At 37.7% G+C, this 27,659-nt stretch overlaps 1 protein-coding gene across 2 annotated transcripts in view; it reads right to left on the bottom strand.

The window, feature by feature from the left end:
* The window catches only part of LOC134217555 (death-associated inhibitor of apoptosis 1), a 94,421-nt gene that overhangs the window by 14,112 nt on the left and 52,650 nt on the right, over positions 1-27,659 (bottom strand). Inside the window, exon 1 of one of the 2 annotated variants that reach the window (XR_009981089.1) lies at positions 2,927-3,517. The exons of the other annotated variant lie outside the window; for it this stretch is intronic. The gene's annotated coding sequence lies outside the window, so the exon portion shown is untranslated. Of the gene's footprint in view, positions 1-2,926; positions 3,518-27,659 lie in introns of those variants that run through there. 2 annotated transcript variants of the gene reach the window in all.

Genomic DNA, 27,659 nt, shown 5'->3' with positions numbered 1-27,659 from the left:
AGATAGAAAAGAAAAACTCTGAAGTCTAACTTTTTTCAACAATATTCATTCTCTATAAAAAAATACACTTCAAATTTTGAAAAATTTACTTGTATTTTTGTGGTGCAAATAATTTCATTGAAATATTTAGGAATTGATAATTCTTTTACTGAACACCACTAACTCAAATTTTACAATTTTATCAATGCCTCTTTTATATACCGCAGTCACGTCTTGACAACAACAATAAATGTAACTACATTTCAACTACAGCGCACTGTAAATAATCATGTGAGTCGCATGGCTTTTTTAAAGCTTTATTAATGTGTTTAAACTGTCGCATGGCGATAAGGATGGCTTTGTCACTAAACCTTCAAGATTATATCAAGTCTATCAAGTCATGGCGCATTTCTTCACGTAGTTTCTTTGTGATAACAAGTACAACTTTTTCATAAAATATACACAAAAAATGCAAGGCCTGCATGTGGACGCATAATTGTCCCATATGTATAGGTAATCCCAGCAAACATGGGACAATTATGCTTCCGCCGGCAGTAGAGGTTGTAGAAAAATTGAGAATTATAAAAAGAATTGAAGGTTTATTATTGTGTACTCAACGCATCAAAACAACGGCGACGCTATGTATATTTCTACGGGAGAGCTTTTGACAGAACAGATCTACGATTGCGCCATCTGCTCATTTCATAGCGGCAGATTTTCAGGGGTCTGCGAAGCGGCCATGTTTCTGATGCCAGCATCAAAATCATCGATTAATTTCATACGAAGGCGTAATCATAGTCGTTGAAAACCTGCCTTTGAAAAGATGTTTTAAATATCATGGCATTTTGGCGAAGTGGGCGCATGGTGCCGATCGAAATATGAAAATTTATAAAAGATGTCAATTTTCTTGTTGAAATACACCTTGCATTCATACTTTCGCGCAAGTTCTTGAGAAATTATGAAAAATTATTACGTCTATTTGGAAAACATCAATTCGGAATAGACGAATCCAAGTAAAAATAAGAAGAAGACACACGACGGTGTTAACTTTGACAGATCCTACAGCTCAGCATAGGGAGATCATTTTAAAATGCTTATAATAAATTCTAGACAAAATGTAATTAAAATCTAATTGAAGTATGATACGGAAAAAGTTCCGAACTGTATGATAGATACATTTTTGGAAAATATTCAAAAAATTGAGATAAGCTTCCGAATATGTAATTCAGAACTTTTTCCGTACCCTACATTAATCAGATTTTAATTATGTATGCTGTACTGTAGGATCTGTCAAAGTTAACACCGTCGTGTGTCTTCTTCTTATTTTTACTTGGATTCGTCTATAGTGGTTTGTTTACAAAATAGAATTGTCAGTGGGAAACCCAACTTTAACCGAACAATGGGAAACTCAAAGATGTTGGCTATTGTCAAACGTAAAGAGTGGGATTGGGGGTGCCAGATACCTGCAGATTTTGCTTATTGATTGATCCACTAAAAGAATGTCATAATCAACGAAAATATGGTCTAACTTTGACGAAAACCGTAAATATTGCATTCATATTTTAAACGAGATTGTAAGGAAGAGTATAATTTTAGGCGCCTCAAGTTTTACACCCTGATTTTCATTTTCTATACAAAGAATCACTCTCAAAGAATCACATTCATCAAAATGAGCTAAAAGGTTTAATGAATACTCATTGTCCAATACATATTGGAAAAAAATACGTATTGAAAAACTCTAAATAGAAAATATAGAAAATTTAAGAAGAAATAAGAGTACACCCGATTCTGTTTTTACACGGATTTTTTTATACGGCCGTGTGAAAAAAAACCATACACAATTTTTGCAAAGTTGCTCCATTTTGCATGATTCGACGAGAAATCATAAAACTTTTTTTACACGGATTTTCAAATTTTGAACTGAAAATTTTTACACGGAACGTATCCCCCGTGTAAAAAAAGAATCGGGTGTACTAATGTTAACGATGGTAAACCGAGGGAATAAATTCGTTAATAAAATAACAAAGAGACAACACGATTTCATTATAATTAATTCAAAGTTCTACAATTCAGTACTTAGTACTTCAGTAACTGATTTGCAAAATCCAACCGGAAATTCCAAACAAACCCAGGTACATTCATCTAGTTAAAAATAAAAGTTCTACATCAATATTGTAGAATGTTTATAACATTCTGACTGTGAAAAACAATTACCAATTACTTGAACCGTACGTTCTCCCCCCATCATAACAACCGACCCTAAATGTATTCAAAATGGTTTCTACGAAAAGCAACCATCTTTGCAGTACGTCCAACTGTAGGGGTGTCGGTCGTCCATGAACGGTTTGCTCCGTATGCGAACAGTTCGACAACACTGAACAACGATTCAAGCAAACGAACTCGTTCCACTCGTACCGTCGGTGTATAGCTTTATGAACTTTAGATAGCGACAGCAGCAGCATTGGCAACGAGCGTTAGGCACTGCCAGTAAAATTCGAGCTTTCATTTTTCATCGTGGCTCCTCTATCTATTATTTACCTTTGCAGAGCTTCGTAGCACTAACACCGAGTAGTAGACCTTGGTTGGGTGTAGTACATATGACTTTGTTGTTGCTTTCCGTTAAACCATGAACTCTACCGTAGGTGAACGTCCAGTGAATGCAAAATCCCACAGCGAACAAGACTCGAGTAATCGATATTCCATATTCTTCTAAACACTCGCCAACGTTATCAAAATAACAGAGGAAACATTATCCAAGCCTAGCATCTGCATAGTCCTGCAATATATTTCTGCCACAGCATCTGAATTTATCACGATTACAATATCTACAGTATCACCATGTTCATTTTCATCTACTAATCAAATTAGCATCTTTCCACCATACTTTTTCACACTGTTCGATGTTTTCTCCTGTGTATTTTGGTTTAAAACAACACCAATTTCTTACCTTGAGGCAAGCAACCAACATTTCAAAATCGATATCCACGAATAAAAACTTCGTCCGCAAATAAATACGCTGTATTTCACAGCCCTCGACGATACACTTCGCTGCAGCTAGCAAACACGCAGTTTTCGCTTCCGGTTTCCTCAATTGCGAAGCGAAACGCTGGCATATACACTCCAGTGATGTTCCCCTAATAGTAATTACTGTTATGACGTAATTAAACTAGTTTCTTCCCCCTTGCGAAAAGCACACTCCCAAAAAAGTCACACATTCAGTTTCTACAAACAGTACATATAGTAGGGTAGTTGGAATCGCACGCACTCACTAGAGCTCCGAGGGTAGACCGAAACTGAATTGGCCAGACACAGAGCAAGGAGAATCCCCGCGGTGGAACCCTCAATCGACAAATATGCGCCACGAACACATTCAACCGGGCTACGGAATCTCCTCGCTACTACACATATTATTTTGCTCTGGCAGCAGACGACGACGGCACCCCACAGCCCAAGTGATCGTACACATGGCTTATGCGCATACTATACCAGGGGTTCACAAGCTTTTATGAGATGCGAACCACTTATGGGTATAACCAAAGTTCGCAAATATGGTGACAAAAATTAATCCATATTGTCCCAACGTTCTATGATAAATAGGGCAGCTCTTGTATATATTCAGCGAACTTTGTCTATACTCCGAGCGAACTTTGTCTATACTATACTCATTAAGTAAAAAAATAGTCACTTTTTTAGGCAGAGTACGAGTTTGAATTTGATGCATTATGAATCGTACGAAAGCATCATAAAATAAAGAAATATGTCCTATGTGAAAGAAAGAAGCTTCTCTTACCTAATTTTGTAGAAGACGTTTTATATCTTCACCTATTTTAAATTTTAGGGCTGATTGCTTTCTGTCAATTTTGATGTGTTTGACAATTTTAATTGGACGGAGATCGATTCTCGATCGAGGATGTTTCCCGATGGGAAACATTCGCGACTGCCTGGGCAAGTCGAGAAGCAGGCCAAGTTCCAGTTGAAATGTAGAGCCATAGAAGAAGAATAAGAAGAATTGAATAGATGTATAAAACGAACTTTATATTCAAATCAATTCACATACGCTGAGAATGTTTAGGAAGCACTGCTCAATGCTCACAGACAAATCGATAGTGGACTGCCCGGCCGAAATAAGAAACCTTCAAAGCATAAATATTGTCACCTAACATCCAAGAACATCAGACACGAACACAGTCGTAGCGAACCGTGTTCAAAAGTCTGCTTGTCTGTGAAGGTTATAGACGGCCGTCGCAGATGTCGTCGTGCGCACAAGAAAAATATTTTGCTGCTCTCGACAGGAAATGCTAGCCATGTTGATCACAAATGACGTAACTAACCAAGAGGGGGAATCTCAATACGACGGTCCGTAATTCTTTGGAGAAGAATATGTGCGCACCAATTCCAATTCAAGGTTGAATTCTAGAACGATGTGAATCACGAGATACCAAGAATTGCAAACAACCGTAATTTGATGACTCATCCAATTATACTTAATTTACGAACGAGATTCACACCTTCTGCACATTTTAAATGGTGCCTTTTTGTTTCATGAGAGAAAAATACAATTGAACTCCAACCTGACAACACTGATCAAAGTGCAAATAATATCCCTGGAAGTCCAGCGAGAACTGAAATTGGCAATAATCGAAGAGAACACTATTAAGCTGATCAATTAGTACAATAGAATTTCATAAGATGGGGCCTCAGATAGCCGAAAAAGGTATGACAATAATGAGCCTGAGGTAGCGTGTTCGATTTCGTGTTGAAAACAAACAACATTTGTATAAGAACCCAGGAATTGACAAAAAATGTATTCGATCAATCGATTCTTTGATTTACTTACAAGTACAACTTTCCCAATGCACTTTTTTTTTAATTCCTTAAAAATGCCTTTAAAATTTCAAACACAAAATCGAAAAATTTATATTTTGTCTATCATTTGATTTAGAACAAATATAGTATACTAGCTGTATGTACCCGGCCTTGCTCGAAGTTGCCAGTTTGATTCGCAATTTTTCACAATCGGAAAATGAATAAACCAATTAGTCAAAAGGATAATTCTGTTTTCTCATTGGTACTTCATCATTTGATTAAAAGAAGGCAGATTTCATTTGAAAACATTGACTGATTTTGAAAAAGGGATCAAACCCAAAATCGCCTTATTCCGAGCAAACGTCTATTTCTAAAGAAGGAAAAACATCCACCGATGCCTTATTCCGGGAAAACGTCTATTTTGAAATAAATGATAAAATTCACCATCCAGAAGGATACACATTAATCATTGTTTTTCACTGGGCAAACCATGATTTCGATGAAGTGTTGATTTGATCGATAACTAAACAGCTCCCCCACAACCTCCTCTTTTCCATTCTTAACCCGCTATCGTTGTCTCCTTAATATGAATAATGTGTGTTCCAAATTTGACTGAAATCGGCTAAGGGGAGATCAGAAGTTACACTAAGGTGATTGAGAGCTGAACAATGCCAGTCCCTCCACAACCTTCCCGTTTTCTAAATATCATCCCTATCATCTTCGCCTTCTTAAGAAAAAGAATGTTTGTTCCATATTTGGTTGAAATCGGGCAAGGGGTACAGAAGTTATGCTGGAACATTGGATCATTGCATACCTTGCTTTTATTCATTAATCTTTAATCATAATCATATAATTTTTATACCTTTTAAAATTTGGAATAGAGGTTACTCGTTTATTGATCACTATGCTAATCATTCAATTTGATCATTCATAATCATTAATCATTAATAATATCGATCGTTAATCATTAATCATACACATCGTGTGTCAACATTTGATCACGATCGGTAATCGTTAATCATACTCCAACGGTTTTTTTGGTCATTATTCACAATCGTTAATCATTGTCAAAAATGAATTTAATCGTTAATAATTATCATTGTCAAAAATGAATAAATCATTAATCATAATCTTTAATCATAGAATTGAATTATTTAATCATTTAATCTGGTTGGAATTGGTCCTGAGGGTTAGGAGTTACACTGAATTGCTCGTTTTCTAAAGACAACCCCTTCCCCCTTATCCTCCCTATTCTCTCAATGATCATTCACCCCCTTTGTTATCTTCTCCTTGGGATGTATGTAACAAATTTGGTTGAAATCGGAACAGGGGTTCAGAAGTTAAACTAAATTGCCCGTTTTCTGAACAATACTCCTCCCTCCAGACTCCCCCTTTGTCCAAATTATTCTCCCATACAATCGGCTCCTCATAGTGAACATGTGTACAAAATTTGATTGAAATCGGTCCTGGGGGTTGGGAGTTACACTGAGCTACTCTTTTCCAAAGATAACGCCTCCCCCTATACCCTCCCCTTTTTTCCAATGACCATCCCACCCTCTTTGTTATCTTTTTCTTATGATATAGAATGTGTGTATCAAATTTGACTGAAATCGGTATAGGGGTTCCTAATTTACTTTAAATTGCCCGTTTTCTGAACAAAACCCTCTCCCTTCAGATCCCTCCCCCTTTCCCAAATCCCCTCTCATATGATCGCCTCCTCGTAGTGAATATGTGTACAAAATTTGGTTGAAATCGGTCCTGGGAGTTGAAAGTTACACAGAATTGTTCGTTTTCTGAACAAAGCCCCTCCCACCACCCCTCCCTCTTTTCCAAATGACCATCCCACCCCTTTGTTAACTTCCCCTGACGATATAGAATGCGTGTACCAAATTTGGTTGAAATCGGCCAAGTGGTTCAGAAGTAGTTAGCGAACATACATACATAGATTGGTTTTTATATAGGGGAACTGTTCCGATCTCCATCTTACTGTGCATATATCCATCTCATCGCTAAACAAAGAAATACGGCACCAAATTCGTCGCTTCTTTTTGTCAACATGCGTGCTCACTGCTGAAAAAAATCACAAAAGTAATTAACAAACCAAATTCCTTTCTATTGCTTTGTTTTTGATGGGATGGTAATAGGAGCTATGAGATGAAGTGGCGAACCGTTCCCCTATACAGGGTTACTGGAAATCGCATCAAGTAACTCGCATTCACTCATATTTGGCGAAAGCAATCGAAGCAGAACGATGAACGATGCATCCCGAATGAACCAAACAGTATTTATCCTCCCAAAGCTGGCGAGTGCCTCCTATATGAATATGTTTTGTTTTTATTCGTACTGCTTTAGCTTCGGCTTGATTCATCGTCATGTGGTGAGTGACTCCGGTGTGGGAATAAGTTTCGTACTGTTCGTACTGTTTTTGCATCGGCCTCGATTCATCTCCAGCAGAATTTGGAGGTTTACGATCAGATGCGATGATGGTTGGCGATGAGTGGTGATAGAAAAATTGAATCATCGCGATGGGCCGGCAAACATTGAAACGGGCAGCGATGCCGACCGAGAAAATATACCTAGGCATGGAGCGAGGTTCAATAGGTTCGACATTGCTGCTCGTTGTAGTTTCCATGTGTGTTTTGCATATTGAGATAATAGTTTTTTATGAGATTACACCGCACTGCGAGAATCTTATATATTGATTTTCATTTGTTTTTATCGCTGATTTTCACCGAAAAACCAATAAAACTCAATAAACAATATTGAGATAATAGCGACTAAAATAAAAAATCATTCAGAAAGACCAACAATGCTATTGGCCTACGTATTTCATAATGAGTTTGTTAAGCGGATATATTTAATACCGGCAAACAATGCTTGACATTTTATGCATTTCTTATTACGAACAAGAACATAGTGCCCATCAGCATACCAAATTGGTTTTTGCATTGAAGAAATAATTACACATTGTGAATTGGGTAAAAAATTTCCCAACATTTAAACACGATCACCATAAGTCATATTCCAGTCGATTTTTAATATGTTGGCTCCAAACGCCTTCAAATTTTCTAAAATAGGTCCCCGGTGTGATTTATCCAAAGGCCTCTTGTTTTCGGGGAACTTAAAGAGGTAGCAGTAGGCAGTTAATTAGTTAGTTTGTTAGATATGAAACATACAACATTTTTCGAATAAGTGTTCTGGTGATTCCAATCATATTTGTAGTTTTGTGTGCATCATTTTCTACGGAAATTCTCTGGAAGAGGCCAAAATTTAAAGTTTATCATGGAGCTTTGCTATATATACTGGTGTAACTAATGTGGATATATATACTGGTGTCAGTGGCGAAACCACGGGGGTTGTTTTGTAATTTCTGACGGATTCTCCATAAGTATTTCCGAAAGAATGTCTAAAGAAATGTCAAAAGAATCTCCAAGTATTTTTTTTTTTGTGGAGAAATTTCCGCAATTTCCAAGAAATGGTTTGCATCTTGGAGATTTAGAAGTCTTTGTCTGTGAGATTTAGAAATAAGTCATCTTCTGCAAAGTTGTTTATTGTAGTAAAACAATTTCTATGAAGGTAAGATTAGTTTGAACTTCAACCGCTTAGTATTGCGATGGAATCCTATTCATAGCGCTTTTAGGGACACGTCCCTAAGGCTGATGACATACTGGGAGCGAAGAGAAGCGAAGCGAAGAGGTTGGAGATAAGCAGAGCGGAGTGAAGCGGCGATCAAAGCGAGCCATGACATACTGGAAGCGTTTTTCAGAGTGTTGATCTCGCAACAAATATAAGTAAAAACCCAAATTTATCCACCAGTGGTGATTATGCCTTTCTCGATTCAATGTGTTGAATTCGAATTAGTATGGTAAATGCAACGTAAATTGCCTACATTTAGGCGGTTAATAGCTTTGATGCGATTATATCACGCTGCTTAAAAATAACTCAACTATGAGAGTAATGGATTGCGTCACGGCTAAATTGATTAATGATTTAAAATGTGCATGTACACAGCGTATTTGATAAAAGAAAAATAGAAATATTATTCAAACCGCATGAGTTATTAGCAAACAAAAACAATAGTGTCCAACTAGGAAAGTTTCTCCGTCGAATGAAACTAGTTGCACTCGAATCGGTCAAGTCCTTCTATATGAAACGTGTTTAACAAAAAAAAATCCCGGGGCTACACACATACACACACACAGACGGACATGCGCTCAGTTTTTCGAGCTGAGTCGATTGGTATATAACACTATGGGTCTCCGAGCTTCCTATCAAAATTTGGCTTTTGGAGTGAAATTATAGCCTTCTGGTACAACTTTGTTGTACGAGAAAGGCAAAAACATGGATTTCATCAGATGGAGAATATTTTGCTTCTCCAAGCACATTTGGCACAAAGAAGAAGATTGTTGGGGAGATTTATAGAATGTCGCAATAGAAAACCGATTTTATGATGTGAGCGATACCCGAGCAAAGTCGGTTAACAAAATGAGAGCAAATTGATATTAAGCTCTGCTGTTGAGATTATATTGAAATCAAGATTTGATGTCAATTGTTAGTTAATACAAATTGATATCGCAACATGTTTTCAATGTGCATTCCTCAGTTATCATAATGATAGCAGTTTCACATCAAATTATGTTGTCGATTATCTAAAGTGTGTTTCACAGAAAATTAAAAGCAATCTGCAAACAAAATATGCTGTTGTTGTTATAAATGCTCATAAAAATAATCTAATTGAATACTCATTTTGATATCAAATTAAAATTTTTATGATATCAAATTTAGTAATCATGTTGATTTCATTGACAGCAAAATTTGTTTTCAGAATGATTTCACAGTGTAAAAATATGCTCTCGTTTCTGCTGTGTTAACCGTTAATCCATACAAAACGAGATTAACTCGAGTAATCAAATAACTGACATCATAAAAGCAAATTCTGATTTCAATTTGATTTCAAACTTTGCTCGGGTAGATTATCACCACATACAAACAGACGTAGGGCGTAGCAATGGTAAAACTTTTTGGGCCATGTTTTATTCCTATTATACGTTTGCTCCTATGGAAAATCCATTAATAACGTAACGGGAAATTTTCAACCCCCTCCCACTTTTCGTATAAAACATCTGAAAATTTTGTATGGATCGTCACACTTTGCCGACAACCCTCCTCCCCCATCAAGCGTTACGTAATTTATGGATGTTCCTCTCACGACATTTCTATACACTGAAGTTGATTTGTACTCGGGAGATACGTACCTTATAAAAACAACTTCCACAAAAATCGTTTTGTCTCGGCTCCCAACCTTTTTGAAAAACAGCATAAACAAACGCAAATCCCAAAAATCAGCAGAAAAAAGGGAAACCATTTCCAACCAATGGCCGGCAAAAATTGGGACCACAATTTCCTTATCTATCGGATTGTTCCCGAAGTTTTAATATGCAAAAAATTCACAAAACCGATTTTCGTTGAAGTTGATTTTTCCGCGGTTATCTAGATTTACCTAGTTTAAGTGGCATTTCAAGATACACGGTACGTATCTCCCGCGTAAAAACCGACTTCAGTGTAAAATTAAATATCAAAACGATTGAACGCAACAACTTTTTTCGTTAAGAAAATTATTTTGAGCTTTTTAGTGGAATGTCTTCACTTGTCATAAGACGAGCTAATACAATCCCATTGAATTCCACCACTTAATTGTATCTTGACAGATACGTATTTCGACCTCAACAGTAAGGCCGTCTTCAGTGACTCGTACTTGACTCGACTCAAGTACGAGACACTGAAGACGGCCTTGCTGTTGAGGTCGAAATACGTATCTGTCAAGATAAAATTAAGTGGTGGAATTCAATGGGATTGTATTAGCTCGTCTTATGACAAGTGAACTTTTGTCGGTTCAAACGCGCATTACAGATGTGTGAAAAATATATCATTTAAAACTAATCCTTAATACGAGAACGATATTAAAATAACAAGTGTTACATCCTTTTGTCTGTGGTAACAGCAAAATATGTGCTTTTTGTTTCGAAGTGTTTCTAAATTTATGGACTACGCCAGAATGTTCCCAATTTTAATAAATACCGCTACTATGAAATCAGATTTGTTCCGTACATGTAGCTAAAATCATACATATTTTATTGTTTTCGTTAACAAAATTAACAAAATAAACAATGTTGCTTGCCTCTCCCCAAAATTTTTCGCCACCACAGCCTTTTTACACAAGAGCGAACGAAAGTAAACTCAAATCAACAAACATACAGAAGAGATCCTTTGCGATCTCGCGCGGCAAAGCACTCTACGAACTGCTTCACCTCTTTGGCAACCGCTTCTCGCCTCTTCTCATCGCTTCCACTATGCCAGGTATAAGCGATTTTCATACATCGCACATTGAGGTAGCTTGCACGCGGACGCTTCGCTTTTCTCTCAACTCTTCTAATCGCTCCTCTTCTCTCCCAGTATGGCATCAGCCTAACTCCAACAGCAAGCGACAAACAGTAGCGAGAAGCAGTTTTTTACTATGCTCTTTTGCAGCACATACGAAAAAAAATGGTAGATTGGCTTCTGTTTCACATGTCGTTTTCATTTTTTATAGTCTGTTACAATACAAAAAAATGTATTTGGTGGAATGCCAAATGTTCAACTTTCTTATCATACGAACAACTTTGTAGTCAGCCAGCGTGTAGCCGTGTAGTGTAGCCAGCGCTGTCAAGTACAAAATACAAAGCGCACGAGCTCGCGCTACAGAAGTTCTGAAACGCTAACGCAGTGCCTCTAGGTTCATACCCATAAAAAGAATCCCAAATACTTCCAATCTTACCCAATCATCATCACTCGCGATTCGTTTTGTCAATGCATCACTCATGATGCAATCAACAAGGAATACGATGAACACTTTCTACGCAAAGCAAAAATCCATGCCGATGCGAATAACTGGTGAGTGCCATTTGTTTCCAAATAGCAGAAACTGGTAACTCAGAGATTGGCAGAAGCACGGATGAAAAGGGAAACCAAAAATGTACGGATTGGTTCATCGAGTATCGTGCTCGCACGTGTGACGAAGACATACTAACGAAAGCTGTAGCATTCATTACTGAGTAGCATCTCAAGCGAAAGATGATGCTATGTAGGGATCAGTAACCCTGCTATATAAAAGATTAAAGATTAAATTAATAACCAAGGATGTTAACGATCATTCAGTAATTTGCGTTCGATCATTTAGTAGTTTGTCCATAACGTATTCCAGAAGCTGAATTTCAAAATATGATGTATGGTGGACTTTTAGTGCGAATGTTTTTCTGCAACTCTGCCTAATAGTTCGTTGTTTGAATTCCACTAGTAACGGAGTTATAGCTATAGTTTCATTTCAGTAACTTAGACTAAATGATAACAAAATTGCAATCATTTAGTTCAAGCTACTGCAACTAGCGCTCTAACTCCGTTATCAGTTGAATTCTAATAACGAACCTTTAGGCAAAGTTGCAGGGCTGGTAGCGCTCAATGCCGCTCAAAATAGTGACTTTAGTGACCAACACTGTCGAAAAAAGGGACCAAATAGTGACTTTCATTTGCAGAAAAAGTGACCAAATAGTGACTTTTAATTGCATTTGCAGTGACAAAAATTGACTTTTATATGAAGTTAATAAGGCCGTTACGAATACGTTACGTTACGAATAAAATTATGTCTTCGTCTAATATGTTTTGGCCGAAACCGAATTAGACCGAAAACAAACCCGATGAAAAGAAAAGTGTGTGCTTATTTAGTGCAATGTTTTCACTTGTCATGAATTATTTAATTCCATTACTTTGCATTTTTTACAAGTATACGTATTTCGACCTCAACAGTAATGACGGTAAAGGCGTCTTTAATGTCTCAAGTCTAGTCAAATATGGGACACTGATGGAATTAAATGGAATAGTTCGTCTTATGACTAATGAAATCTGATGAATTTGCTTTATTTTATTATCTTCTATATTTATTTTTGTATTCTCCGCCCCTTTTACGACTTAAAAACACAATTTAAGGCTAGTCATATAAAATAAGGTGCAATAATGTTTAATATGGATTCGAACTTATTCGGAAAATCTTTGCTTGTGTGAAAATGGGAAATCGATGCGATATTAGGGACAAGGTCACCTCCAAGATTAAGAATCGCCTAGCCTACAAAATCATAAAAATAGTTTCTACCTTAATCAGGGAAGATTTGAATCATGAAAATTAGCTTTAGGCAAATTCAGATATTGTTGTAGAGCATGAGGCCAAAAATCAACATGGAATACGACACTTTTAAGTAAAACATCGTGATTTTTGAAAACGTGAGAGACTCTCTTTCATTACGCTCTATTTTGCTAATATCTAGGCTAGTTTAAATTTTGTTGCAATATTTTCACCTCAGCACACTAGGCAAAGCTATTGTAAATGTTAGAATAGCTTTACTAGGCAAATCCAATGTAAATGTTAGAATGGCTTTATAATAATCGAAAGAGAAAGTAATCAAAGAGAGCCTTTTTTTTGGACTTACTACGTTTTCAAAAATAGCCCGAGATTTGTACATAATCCACAGAAGTGCAAGAAATTTGTCACCCGCAGGGAATCAATATTCGAGCAACGCCTAACAATATACCCTTTGTCGTCAACAGAGTTTGTTACTGACAAACGCACCTAGCGACAAAGCTTTATCAGAACCCGAACACAATATGACAAGAATCATTTGCCTTGCATGCTCTGATATTTCCAAGAATACGATGCTAATATTGTAATCATTGTTGAATTCTCGAATATTTCCATAAAAGCAGAAACTATGATAGCATAAAACCGAAATTTGCTCTAGAAATAATGCAAAATAACAGGATGAAAAGTTAGCAACAAGATTGACAATTTTTTTCGGATCTTTGTCATATTAGGGTAAATCACTACTTGGGCCTATGGACCCCATTCCCGGCTCACTGCACAGAAAGCTAATGATTTATACTGTTTAGTAGCCGTAGGTTTATGATTGATCATTTTGAAAAAGTCTCCTATTTATCTCGCACAATACTCAATATTTTTCAACCATTTATTTCACTCCTAATCGATCCAATTATAGAAAATAATAATGTAGATTTCAAACTTTTGCTCTTCGTTGCAACACCACTGAGCCGAAGTGATTCTTTCCACTTTTACAAAACGGTATCATCAAATAAACACCTACCTGAAAATCGTCACAGTGCTCGATACAACCATTGCTTCAGGCTGTTTATCACCACACAATAATGCTAAACTCACGCACTTTAATCTTTTGTAATTGTTCGTATCACTAGATTTTATATAAACATATTGGAATACATTTAAAATGTATCCTCAAACCGAACAAAAATCACCTCGGCCCAAGAACTTCTAGCTGTACAGTGCTGCCAAAAGGCCATAAGTCTTATTTTTAGTATGAAGATAATCCTTCATCGTTAATAGGAAAACTGTCTAATACGTTGAAGCTATCATGTTATTTATAATTCTCTCGATTCCAATAGGTGGAAAAGATAATGTTTTAAGTGTTTGGAAGAAATTTGGATGAATAAATATATCTTCTCAATCAAATAAAAATGATTATGAATAATACCATCTGGCCGCTTGTTGGCGTGAAACGTGCAGATTTTTGTGTACGTCGCATTTTCTACCGTCCTGAGAGAGAATGAGAGTAAGATGTTGAGAGATTGAGTAAAATATTGCGTATGCCGAGGAGATTTGGGGTATGCCGGATAAGCAATCGCCTATGACTGAAATGAGTGCTGCACCATGTTAATTTAAATCAAATAAAAGCTTTTTCAAGCGGTGTTTAGCAATAATAACTATTTTTGAAGCAGAGGTGAACCCCATCGCAATATTACACGGCCCACAAAATTCAGAAAAGTTGCCCCTAGTCATAAATATCAATTAAATAATGCAGTCGTGCGCATGTTAGGCCGGGAATGGGGTGAGAAACCCTATCTCCGAGAAAAAACAAAGCTTTGTCGTTGGTTCTCTTTTGTCGCTTGTTTCGCAAGCGCATTTCAGAAAAATTGATTCCCTGGTCACCCGTTCTAAATAAATTCAGCTCATTTTTTATATATTATTTGTTCCTTGCTCGTCTCGTCACCTTTTTAAAAAGATATTGATACTTCATTAAATAATAAATGTTTAATGGTACTTATGTGAAAGACAAGGCATCATAAATGTTGACGTAGTAGGCAATCGTATATTGAGCTGCAAAGCTTGCATAGCAACGCTAGATAATTTGTTAGGAAAAAATAATATTGTTCTTAGATCCAACTTGTACCTCAAACTGATCGGACGTCTCGATAAAACCTGTTACTGTTTTGTTACCTCTGCTTGTTTAAACCTAAATCATAACAAGAATAAATGTGTTTCATGGACATATCAACAGAATTCGAAGAAGTTTCACTATTTTACAAGGTTTCCCCGAAACAACAGGAATTGTATCTAAATCTGAAATTGTGTCGGATTGAGATGAACATACCAGAAATATTGAAAACATGAATCTGAATACTCAACAGTTCAATTGATAAGATGTAGAGTTCAATCGTTTTGAACAGAGGTTTTAAATTAAACAGGGTCTACTATTAGCCTTGTGAATCAATTTATATTCTCATTTCCCTGTGCCTATCCTGCTTGCATACCCAATTGCATCACAGTGGCACAAAACCCTTAAATTAATCGCTGTTAATCGTTAAAACCCCTAAATTAATCGCTGTTAAAATCGCGATTTTGAAATCACTAAGAATTTGCGAACAGCTTTTGGGCCAAAAATTACAAAGTGGTCATTTTTTCTAAATCCGTCATGAATTTTAATTCCGCGACGAAGCTATTAACGAAACCTAGTCAATAGTTTCAAAATAGTTGAAAATAGTGACTTTTTCCGAGAAAAAGTGACTTTAGTGACATGAGGTCGAAAAAAGGGACTTTTTAGTGACTGACCCGAAAAAAGTGACCAAGTCACTAAAAAGTGACCCGCTACCAGGCCTGAAGTTGTTTAAAAACCTTCGCACTAGAAGTTCACCATACAACATGATTTGAAATTCAGCTTCTGCAATGTATTATGGACAAACTACTAAATGATCGAATGCAAATTACTGAATGATCGTTAACATCCTTGTTAATAACAATATTGTTCACTTCGTAAATCCCCATATATTAGGCAAGAGACAACACATTCACACCATCTTGCGTCACAAAAGGTAACTAACGCCTGAAAACTATAGTCAAGGGGTGCAATAATTGCAAAAATTACACTAATTTCACAATTTTTGAAAATTTGAAATTCATTTTTCAAAATTTTTATTTTTAAATTCGGATATCAAAATGGGGTCATGGGATGATTTCTAGCATATTATTCCGAAATTTTATACTGCATATTGAATCATACGTTTAAGCACCCCTCAGAATGTCTCTTCACTACATTGCTTGCCTTTTGTGACACCGCGGCGCTACTGCGTAGTCGAATCAGCCAGAGTGGACTACGTTGGTAATAGAGTATATTTATTTAGAATCAACATACAGGGCAATTCTCCAGCAATTTTCCATGTATTGTTTTCGATTTTTAAAATAATTGGCGGCTTCAAAAGTAAGTATGGGTTCTTTGGGAAAATTGAAAAATAAGTCAAAGAATCGACTGAGTCAAATGGAACAAGATAAAATTATTTTAAGATTTTAAGATGAAGGTTGGTTGAGTACCCATTACCCAAAACAAAGTATTGATCATATTGGTGCAATAAAAACATTCCTTTATTTCAGTAGTATTGGTGTCGTATTTATTACAACATAGATTTGTTGTAGGGTGGTTCAAAAAATAGACCATGCGCCACCACGCACACGAGACTCATTCCATGTACGGAGGACAACCTGAGCCGGTTTGGGAAAAAAACTGGCTGAGCACATACCGTTTTATTATATTACACTGACTACTATAGCGCCTCCCCACGAAGTGCCAGTGAAACAATACCCCACATACTGGCGTAATCGGGCAAAATGACGTATACGTCAATTTACAGCATAGGTGTTTTTTTGTTTTTCTGTTAATGAGCTCGTTAACACTATTATTAGAAAATGGCGTAGACGTCACTTTTTCAGATTACAGCAGCATAGCTAAAGGCTACACTCTAAAGACTAGATCATTTAGAAATGGGGCACTTCAATATTGCAAAAATCAGAGATACGGTATATGCGTTTCCCATGGAATAGCTGATTTTCAATCAAAAATTAATATGATTATCAAACAAAAGTGGACAAAGATGGAAAAATGAAACATTATACTTTCAGAATACGATTGAAATTTTTGCTAATATTTGCTACTCGCTGCTGTTAGAATGCTCAGAAAAATATAACCTTTTTTTAAATAAAACGCTTATAATATGCTTGAAAATGAAGCTGTCGACTATCTTATGTAACCGAAAGATGCGCTATCGAAAGGCCGTGAAGCGATGCAAAGACAGTTTTTGAAAATATTTGGTATTCATGAAAGTGGAAGCTAAAAACTATTTTTTTTCGGGCCACCCTATCTAAATTTTGTAATTTTGTCATAAAACATTACCTCTATAAGATAAAATAAATGTTTATTAAGCAAAAATGCTTAGAATTAAATTCTCTACAACTTTGTAGAATAATATAATCTCCTAACTCAAAAGATTAAAAAAATACATCTACAAAAAAATCACAAAAGGGCCACTCTAATGGAAACTTACTGGGGGCCCTCCTTAGCCGTGCGGCAAGACGCGCGGCTACAAAGCAAGACCATGCTGAGGGTGGCTGGGTTCGATTCCCGGTGCCGGTCTAGGCAATTTTCGGATTGGAAATTGTCTCGACTTCCCTGGGCATAATTTGTCGATAAGACATGCTTGTCATAAGACGAGTTTGTACAATTCCATTTAGTTCCACTTCTTTATTGTACCTTTGACAGATACATATTTCGACTTCAACAGTAAGGTCGTACTTGACTCAACTCATAAGACATGATTATTCTATGATTATTCACTAGTTTAGAATTCACATTTTTAATACTGATTGAAAAATACATGACAGTAGAATAGAACTGCTATCGACTACGCGGCTTTGCCTACTCAGATCTCTATTTGATCGTGCCTTAAAAATGAGTTAGTTTTCAATACCTAAAATTCTGGCTATTGACCCGTAATGCTGGGTAGACACCTTTGCGTGGTGTGTTACGGGGTAAGATCTACCACGGTAACATTGCCAGCTACAATCCTGACCCAACGAATACCTTCTTCATTATCCAACTCCGTGGTACTTATGAGGGTGTCGCTAAGTCGGTGGCCTCTCGTTAAGTAAGTACTACATCAACACTTCTTTCCTCTCCCTAGTACATTGGCCAAAAATGCCGTGCCAAGAGTCCGAATTTTCAATGGAAAACAATGAGACAGGATGAATGCAATTTGTTGCGAGCAAATCGGTTAGTGGAAACTGTTTAAAAAATTGGCGAGACTTTTCACGCCTTTTGTGCGTAAACAATGTATTTTGACCATAGCTTTTGATCCCATCAGCCGAGTTTTAAATAATCGCCTAAAAAGTAAGCTTTACTTTTTTGCTCGATATTGTCTGAAGAAAATGTATTTTGGCCATAACTTCTGAGCCCAATTCAGCCAATTTTCAATAGGAAACAATGGCACAGGAATCCCCGTTGAATGCACTTTGTTACGAAAAGTGGGCGAGACTTTTTTGCGCGTTTTTGGTTTAAAAAATGGAACTGTTGCGAGAAAAACGATGAAAGATAAATGCTTTGAATATTAGCTAAACTTCTCCACTCGTTTTTGTCTAAAGGAAATGTATTTTGGCCATAACGTTTGAGCCCATAGTTCGATGTGGCCCATTTTCAATAGGAAACAATGGGACAAGATTTCCCGCCGAATGCAACTTGTTGCGAGAAAATCGGTTAAAGATAAGTGCTTTACAAATGAACTAAACTTTTCCACTCGTTTTTGTCTAAAGTAAAAGTATATTGGCCATAACTTATGAGACCATATGGCCATATGACCATATGAGACCGATATGGCCAATTTTCAATATGAAACAATGGGACAGGATTCCCTACCGAATGCAACTTGCAAGCAAATCGGTTAAAGAGAAGTGCTTGAAAAATGAGCTAGACTTTTTGATAACTTTCGCGCACATACACGCACTCACACAGACATCGCCTCAATTTGTCGAGCTGAGTCGATCGGTATATCACTATGGGACTCCGGGCATCCTATAAAAAGTTTGTTTTTGGAGCGAACGTATAGCCTTTGGGCCTAATACGGTCTCCAGACGAAACTGCGGTCGAAAAAGATTCACCACCGCACTAATTGTGTCATGTACAAGACGCTTATAAGACCGGTAGTCCTCTACGGGCATGAAACATGGACAATGCTCGAGGAGCAATTACTCGAGTATTCGAGATACGGGTGCTAATGACCATCTTTGATGGTCTGCAAGAAGACGGTGTGTGGCGGCGAAGAATGAACCACGAGCTCAGCCAGCTCTACGGCGAACCCAGTATCCAGAAGGTAGCTAAAGCCGGAACGGTACGATGGGCAGGGGATACTGCAAGAATGCTGGACAACAACCCTGCAAAGATAATGTTCGCTTCCGATCCGGCAGGTACGAGACGGCGTGGAGCGCTGCGAGCGTGGTTGGCAGATCAGATGCAAAACGATTTGGCGAGCGTGAGGCGTATTCGAGGACGGCGAGATGCGGCCTCGAAACGTGTATTGTGGCGTCAAATTGTTGAATTGTGTTATCTGTTTAGATGTAAACTAAATAAATGATGTATGACCTTTACGTATACTTAGGAAAGTCAAAAACGCCACTTTTACTGAAGTCTCGGCAAAAATATATTTGCTGTAACTCGACGGTGCCCAACTTCTTCTTTTTCTTATTATTGGCATTACACCTCCACTGGGACAATGCCGCCTCGCTGCTTAGTGTTCATTCAGCACTTCCACAGTTATTAACCGCGAAGTTTCTAAGCTAAGTTACATTTTTTGTATTCGTATATCATGAGGCTAACATAAGTTCCCAATACTTAAAACACCTTTCGCTGATATTTAATCAGTGCCATCGACTTATAGCTACTAACCGAGAAACATACTTCTCAAACGGTGGACAAATTTATTTCCATAACATCGGATATTCGACAAACTTTGGCGTGATGTGATGCTACACTGCAACGCTACAATATTCCCACCCCAGCTACCTATAGAAAATCATCCAAAACCATTTGTCGGCTAGGACACTCCGAGTTCATCGTCTGGCCGGGACAAAAACATTACAAGACCGATTTTGTGAATGCAAGGAAAAGTTTCTTTGTTTCTTTTCTGGACCGTCGATGTTTGGGGAGACTTTATACTGGTACATCCCATTATTTCTATCATTTCCCCTTTGTTTTCCTATATATTTTCGTTCGAACCATTTTTTTTAAATATGTTTTTTTTATTCAAAACACAATGATTCGGCAATAACTCTAGAACGCAATGCCCGAACTGGCCAATATTATTATTTGTGTTTTTGCATACAAGGACGCACACACACACACCCAGACAGACATTGACTATAAAGTGCGTTTAGGTATTTACTTACACTTAGGCAGGCATTCTAATAGCCTGACCTGCCCATTGTATCTTTCCAGCTACTTTGAAATAGTAAATGCGCCCATTTCCCTTTTATAAAAATATTCTTCAGAATAAACATAACACATATCAGAAAAATATATTAAGCTCTTTTTAGTGGAATGTATTAAACCGTCTAAGACGAATTAAGTACTGTCCATTTAATTCCACCAGTTAATTTTCGTTATCTTTGCAGATACGTATTTCGACCACACAGTTGTGGTCGAAATACGTATCTGCAAAGATAACGAAAATTAACTGGTGGAATTAAATGGACAGTACTTAATTCGTCTTAGACGGTTTTTATAACACATATGTTTAAGTTTGTTTAGTTTAGTATTCGTATACCTTATAATCATTATTATGTTATAAATTTAAACTCCTAGAAGATTGCAGTTCACACACACATTATTCTACTATAGAGCATGATTTTCCAACATGTAAGAAATTGCACAATCGACACGAAACAGTTCTGCGAATAAGGCCATTATTCGACCGACCCCTTCTGGTCTGAACCTTGTGCCATGGTTCGGCGGGTTGGTTGGTACACTCACTCCATGGAAACGGAAAAGGCGAAGAACGTGTGCCATCGCGGTTTTACTCACGCTGTTTGTAAACGATTACGATGAATGAAGTGTACCACTACAGCGATGAGAGAAGGAAAGCATTTCACTGTGGCACAACTACATCGAGCCAAAGTATTCTGGTTCAACAAACAGCGGAAGGGAAAAAAAAGTCTGAGGGTCGAAAGAATGCGCCCGGCGAATGAGCGAAAGAAAAATTATGCTATCTCGATCATTCCTCGCGATGTTTTCCAAGGTGCAGTCTCTTTATCCAGACCATCGTGGGTTTCGAATGGGGAGCACTACTAACCAGTAACAAAAGCAAACGCAGTTCAGAACGAGAACATTGCCATCGGATTCGCCATTGTGGTTCCCGCATAGACAACAGACAAAAAAGGGTGATTTTAATGAACTTCTTATATTCCATACTTACAAACGTATTAAATGTACATGCGAAAAATATAGTATCATTTTTAGAAATTATTTTATCAATTCCAGATATGGAATAATGCAGAGTAAATCTAATTCAATCGCGTAATATTCAAACGCTTACTCTTGAAGTATTATTATAATTAATTTATGACTACTTTCCTTACTTTTTTCAACTACTGTGATTGCAAGATTTCTTTGAATTTTCCGTCTTTCTTGTCTCACGAGCTATTTATTTATCGTCGCAAATGTACTTTAGTCGAGTCAGGTACCCTTGCATAAGTCCATTTTTTCATTGCTCATACTAACACCCTTCCTTAATAGAAATAAGAAGGGAGGCAAGTTTTTTCATCGATATTACACACGAAACTATGAATGAAATCTAATCTCGAAGGGAAACAACTCGCGGTTTAGTGGCAAGAGTAAACATAGATATAAGCGGAGAATGCTAAGATGACGAAAACAAAATCCATATGGTTCTTGCTCGTGGGTTCGACAATCGCGGCCTTTTGGGCGGATGTTCGTTGAACCATGCATGAATGAATGTTGTGCTCCGATTGTTTCGTTGTTGTGCGCCGAGTAGTGGAATCGGTACCGATCCAAATGACGACCGATCCTCATTAAACCACCAGGGAGGAGCATAGTCCGAAGACGTACCTCTATCTTGGAGATGGGTACTCTTACTTTATACAGCTGCCGGGCGCTCATAAAGACGACGATGATTCAATTGATAGCGGTGGTCGCAGCAACAAAGGAGCGGCTTCCTCTCTTTCAGACAATGACTAACGTTCTGGAACAAAATTCTAAATATTTAAATTAGAGCGATTTGGGTTTTGTTTGGATTCAAACGATAGAAGATATGAATAGACTGAACTGGAGCTCGACAAAGGGCTTGAGAGCATCAGGCTTGATTCATTCATAAATTTGGAATTTGAAGATCATCAAACAGGAAGCTGCGTGTCAGCATAAGAAAATGCATTCACATATTTTCTCATAACGAAAATAACGTACAGTTCGTGAATGAACTTGTTTATTCATTCAAATGAAACCCCATGGGTTTCTTCTGCCAGATAGGGAAAAATCCTTCCAAGAAGGCAACTACAACAATTTGCTTGCAGTGTGGAATGAGCTCATACTTCTAAGTAAACAAGTGATCTGTAAATCACATATATTCTCGGAGATGCAAGTCGTAATTTGAACTTTGCCTCGGTTACTCTGCGGTAGTTGTTATTGCTGATGACTGGTCGGAGAAAGAAAGACCAGCAAGGCGCCTTAATCTAAAACCCTTGCGGTTTCTGTTTGTTTCCTTTGAACTCTCGTTTATCAACAATATTATTCATGCCACAGTACATATTTATTGTATGTATGTACTGCCGCAACTGCAAACAGCCAAACCAAACGAAATGTGTTCGACGCCCATTGTGCTACGTTGGTCAACGGTTTTGATCGCTTCAATTTCAACGTCGATGGTGAACCTCTGATCAAGTATATTATCAAAACGAGCAAATTGTGTTCAATTGATAACACGAAGTAAATAACATGAGTTATTTTTTTGTGACGACCTCAAGTTTTTCATCCAAAGCTAGTAAGATGCATCCTATACCGGGACAAATCGAACCTGGATCCACCAGCCACGAGACATTTATCGTTAATAATAAAATCTTGTCTGGAAAATCTATATGCTGTTTTGTCTAAGCTACCTTCTTCAAGTCGATTTAAGTACGATACACCGTAGGTGGCCTTACTGTTGAGATCGAAATGCGTATCAGAAAAGTTACAATCAAGTGACAAAATCAAATGAGATAGTACAAACTCGTCTTACGACAAGTGAATACATTCCAATAAAACTCAAAATTATTTTCTTATCAATATATTCAACATTTAGGTCTCAAATCTTCTGAAATTCTAGAAATTTTTATATTTCTGTCAGAATTATTATGAATTTTACCTGAAGACTTTTGAATTTCCTTGAACTTTTTTTTAAGCCTGCCTGATTTTTTTTAATTTATCCAATTACTCCTAAATATTCTTCCAAATTACGACCGCATTTTTTCTCATTGTTTTTCGCCGGAAAACGCAAATTTCTCAATTTTTCAGATAATAGCTATTGATTCTTATTTTAAACACAATGGAAATCTAAAATATTAAGTAAAAGTGTAAGGACATAAACGGGAACCTTCTTGCGAACGATCGTGAGGTGATCCAAAGATGGCGGCAGCACTACGAAGAGCACCTGAATGGCGATGTGGCAGACGAAGATGTCGGCATGGTGATGAACCTGGGAGAACGCCGCAAGACATAATTTTACCGGTTCCGGATCTTCAGGAAATCCAGGAGGAGATTGGCTGGCTAAGGAACAACAAAGTCCCTGGGGTTGACCAACTACCAGGAGAGCTATTTAAACACGGTAGTGAGGCAATGGCTAAAGCACTGCACTGGGTCATTACCTAGATTTGGGAGGAAGAAGTTTTGCCGCAGGAGTGGATGGAAGGTGTCGAGTGTCCCATCTACAAAAAGGGCGATATGCTGGATTGTAGCAACTACCGCGCAATCACATTGTTGAACAAGGTACTCTTCCAAATTTTATGTCGTCGACAAGCACCAATTGTAAGACAGTTCGTGGGGCAGAAACAGGTGGGTTTTATTATTAATGGCGAACGCTCCACCACGAACCAGGTGTTCGCCATTCGCTAAGTACTGCAGAAATGCCACGAATACAACGTTATTTCTGCAGCTCGGCAAAATCCGCACAGCCGTGTGTGCCCAGCAAAATAAAAACTGATATCTTGTAAAAAAAGAAGCTTGTTAGCTGGTTTTCGGCAAATTATTTGCTGATTTTCAGCAACTTTGACAGATATCTCGGCAAAAAACATGTTTACTGGGGCACGGCTGTGCGAATCTCGGAATCTATCCATCGACTTCAAAGCCGCATATGATACAATCGATCGGGATCAGCTATGGCAGCTAATGCACGAACTCGGATTTCTGGACAAACTGACACGGTTGATCAAAGCAAAGATTGGGCAATGTGCGTAGTTCGAGTTTCAGGGGCAATCTCTAGCCCCTTGGAAATGCGCAGAGGGTTACGACAAGGTGATGGTCTTTCGTGTCTGCTATTCAACATTGCTTTGGAAGGGGCAATACGAAGAGCAGGGATTAACACGAGTGGTACAATTTTCAATAAGTCCGTCCAGCTATTTGGCTTCGCCGACGACATAGATATTATGGCATGTAACCTTGAGAAGATAAAGGAAGCCTACATCAGACTGAAGAGGAAAGCTAAGCGGATCGGACTAGTCATCAACACGATGAAGACGAAGTACATGATAGGAAGTGGTTCAAGAGAAGACACTCACCGCGAGTTTGCATCGGTAGTGACGAAATCGAATTTCAATCGAAATCGAAGAATTTCAGGGCTGTTACAAACTGACCAAATTCCAATCCGCGAAGTCCGCGACCATAACCAAATAGCATAACCAAAGCATAACCAAAACCGCGACAAACCAGAATAATGGCCTTATCACGTAGAAACACATTTCAATGCAAAATTTCAATACTGTTGCTTTTAATCTATCAAAACAAAAAATTTTGGGGTTGTATACAAGACACGACCGCTCGACGTAAACTACGTAATGCCAAATATAGTACACTGAACCAATCATTCCGCTCTATATAGAAGAAGGGCCCTCCTTAGCCGTGCGGTAAGACGCGCGGCTACAAAGCAAGACCATGCTGAGGGTGGCTGGGTTTGATTTCCGGTGCCGTTCTAGGCAATTTTCGGATTGGAAATTGTCTCGACTTCCTTGGGCATAAAAGTATCATCGTGCTAGCCTCATGATATACGAATGCAAAAATGGTAACCTGGCTTAGAAACCTCGCAGTTAATAACTGTGGAAGTGCTTAATGAACACTAAGCTGCGAGGCGGCTCTGTTCCAGTGTGGGAATGTAATGCCAATAAGAAGAAGATAGAAGAAGAGAAGAAATCATGCTACCGACACAACTATCCAGCTTTAGCAACCCCTCCCACTCTGTGAGGTTTAGGGAGTAGAGACCAACTGTCTAGCAGCTGGAGCACCCCATTCATACACTCCAGTTCAATAATTTTTAATACCCTAAAAGTAAGCAATTACCAAGTATTGGAACACACTATATAGTGGATGCATTTTACATTGAACAACTAACATTTTCAATAGTTTAGCGTTGATAATCAAAAGTTTCAATACTACTGACAAATTGGTGGAGAGTTTGCGAATTGATTGGTATATAAATCTTTGAAATCCCTATTAATGGATGTTACCTATTAATGTTACAAATCTTACATGATTTCGTGACGGTCCCCAATTTTTAAATTTTCATTTTACACCCTGTATCCGAGTCTTCCCCTTAGACGCAGTTTACGTCAAAAATAAAATAATTTATGCCGTAAAATGTTTCGAATGGTAAAGCAGATAAAATTTCATGGTTTATAAATAAATGGATCCTTGCATTACTGATCGGTATCCACATTCTATTTGATAAAGTATCAGACGCCAACCAGTTTAAAGCCGAAATTGAGTCTGAGTCATTTGACATAACGTCATTTGGCATAAAAGCCTTCAAACTTAATCGCTTGTTAAATAGTGTTGTGATGTCATTTTAACCGAAAAAATCATGAACAGAGCAAAATGAAAACATATTTTGATTCCCTTTTTCCATCGAAATGTTAATGAAAACCAACTTCTAAATTAGTTTTCAATTTGCTTTCATCGACAGCAGAAATAGTTTTCGATTTGATGTCACAATAAGACTTTTCTGCTATAGATTTCGATCTTCTAGCCGTTAAAACGACCAGAAGGATATCAACCTAAGTTATCAAAATTAGTCGGTTTCACAACAACAAAATCAGTTATCGATTTGCTCCTAAACTCTACTCGGCCAAGCAATGATGGTAATTGAGCTATGACAGTACAAAGGACTAGATTCGCAAATAAATGGAATAAGCAACCTGCAGTACTGGGAATCACTATGGAGCAGACCTGGATGAGCATGAGCATGAGCAGGATAACCGTACAATTCGTAGTTGCTACTCCGTGATTGACTAGAACTTGCGAAATTGCACAGGGAACCAATTGAATGGAGCTTGGGTTTTAGCTATCATTCTCAATGTGCAAATTTCGGAAATTCAATGCATTTTACTAAGTCAATTAGGGCGCCGGCCACGTCCTTACGGTCATCAAGGGAAGGAAGGATTATTAGTTCAACTCTCGTTGCTACTAGAGACCGAGTATACCTCTGCATCTCCACGATAGTCTTAGGATAGGATATTGTGTTAGTATGAAGGGATATATTATCTGGATTCACTTTGGTAAGTGATGCGATCTATGGGATAGGAATATATGAATGAGAATTAGAAGTACTAGAGTAATGAGAAAGTATTAAAGTGAATTCTAATGGGATTCATTTTTTACAATTAGAATTTGAATGCTATTGGATTCTAATACCACGCACACGTCTACCATACTATCGCTACCCGTACATCAACCTCACACATTCTTACTTGTATGAGGCCTGCACGAGCATAGCGACTTTATATAGCATTCGTATGCGGGTACAAATGAATACCAATCTATTTTTACATTTTATTTACTGCTACTAAGTATCAGGCAGCTTTTTAATACAATTCTATATTTAGAATCATACTTGCTAGCAATGAGAATTTGATTTGCAAAGAGATTGAGTTATATGATTAATGAAATTATCTAATAGGAAATTGGAAAGGGCCAGGGATCAAACCCTTAATCTCCTGCTTATGAGGCAGAAGCAGTGTCACAAGGCCACCAAGCACCCCTACATTATGGAGCAGACCTGGATGCAGTAGAAAGTCAGAAAAATGAAGAGCGTCTCTATCGCTCAACCGAGTAGACAAAGTTGATAATAACCAGCATGATTATGTGAGACAACCCTCATGCTTTAGCTCAGTTCCGGCGTTCCCAGGTGGGAATTTCAATGCGTTTGATCCGGACAAATTCATAGGAACCAATGTCAACAATATTGAAAACAAAGACTAACTTCTAAACACAATTCGGCATCCCAGAAATCCAGAATTACAGTATGATCATATTGTCAGGTCAACAGATGGTCTACAAATATCGTGAGAATATCAAACAGTTTTCAAGTAAGTGTAAATACAAATCCGCGATGATTTTCGCGACAACATTTCAAGGAACCGCGATTCTCGCGACTAGAATAGCAAATCCGCGACAAATCCGCAAAAA

The sequence above is a fragment of the Armigeres subalbatus genome, chromosome 2 (assembly GCF_024139115.2).
Source record: "Armigeres subalbatus isolate Guangzhou_Male chromosome 2, GZ_Asu_2, whole genome shotgun sequence".
Lineage (NCBI taxonomy): Eukaryota > Metazoa > Arthropoda > Insecta > Diptera > Culicidae > Armigeres > Armigeres subalbatus.
This window is presented reverse-complemented; position numbering and strand designations above follow the sequence as displayed.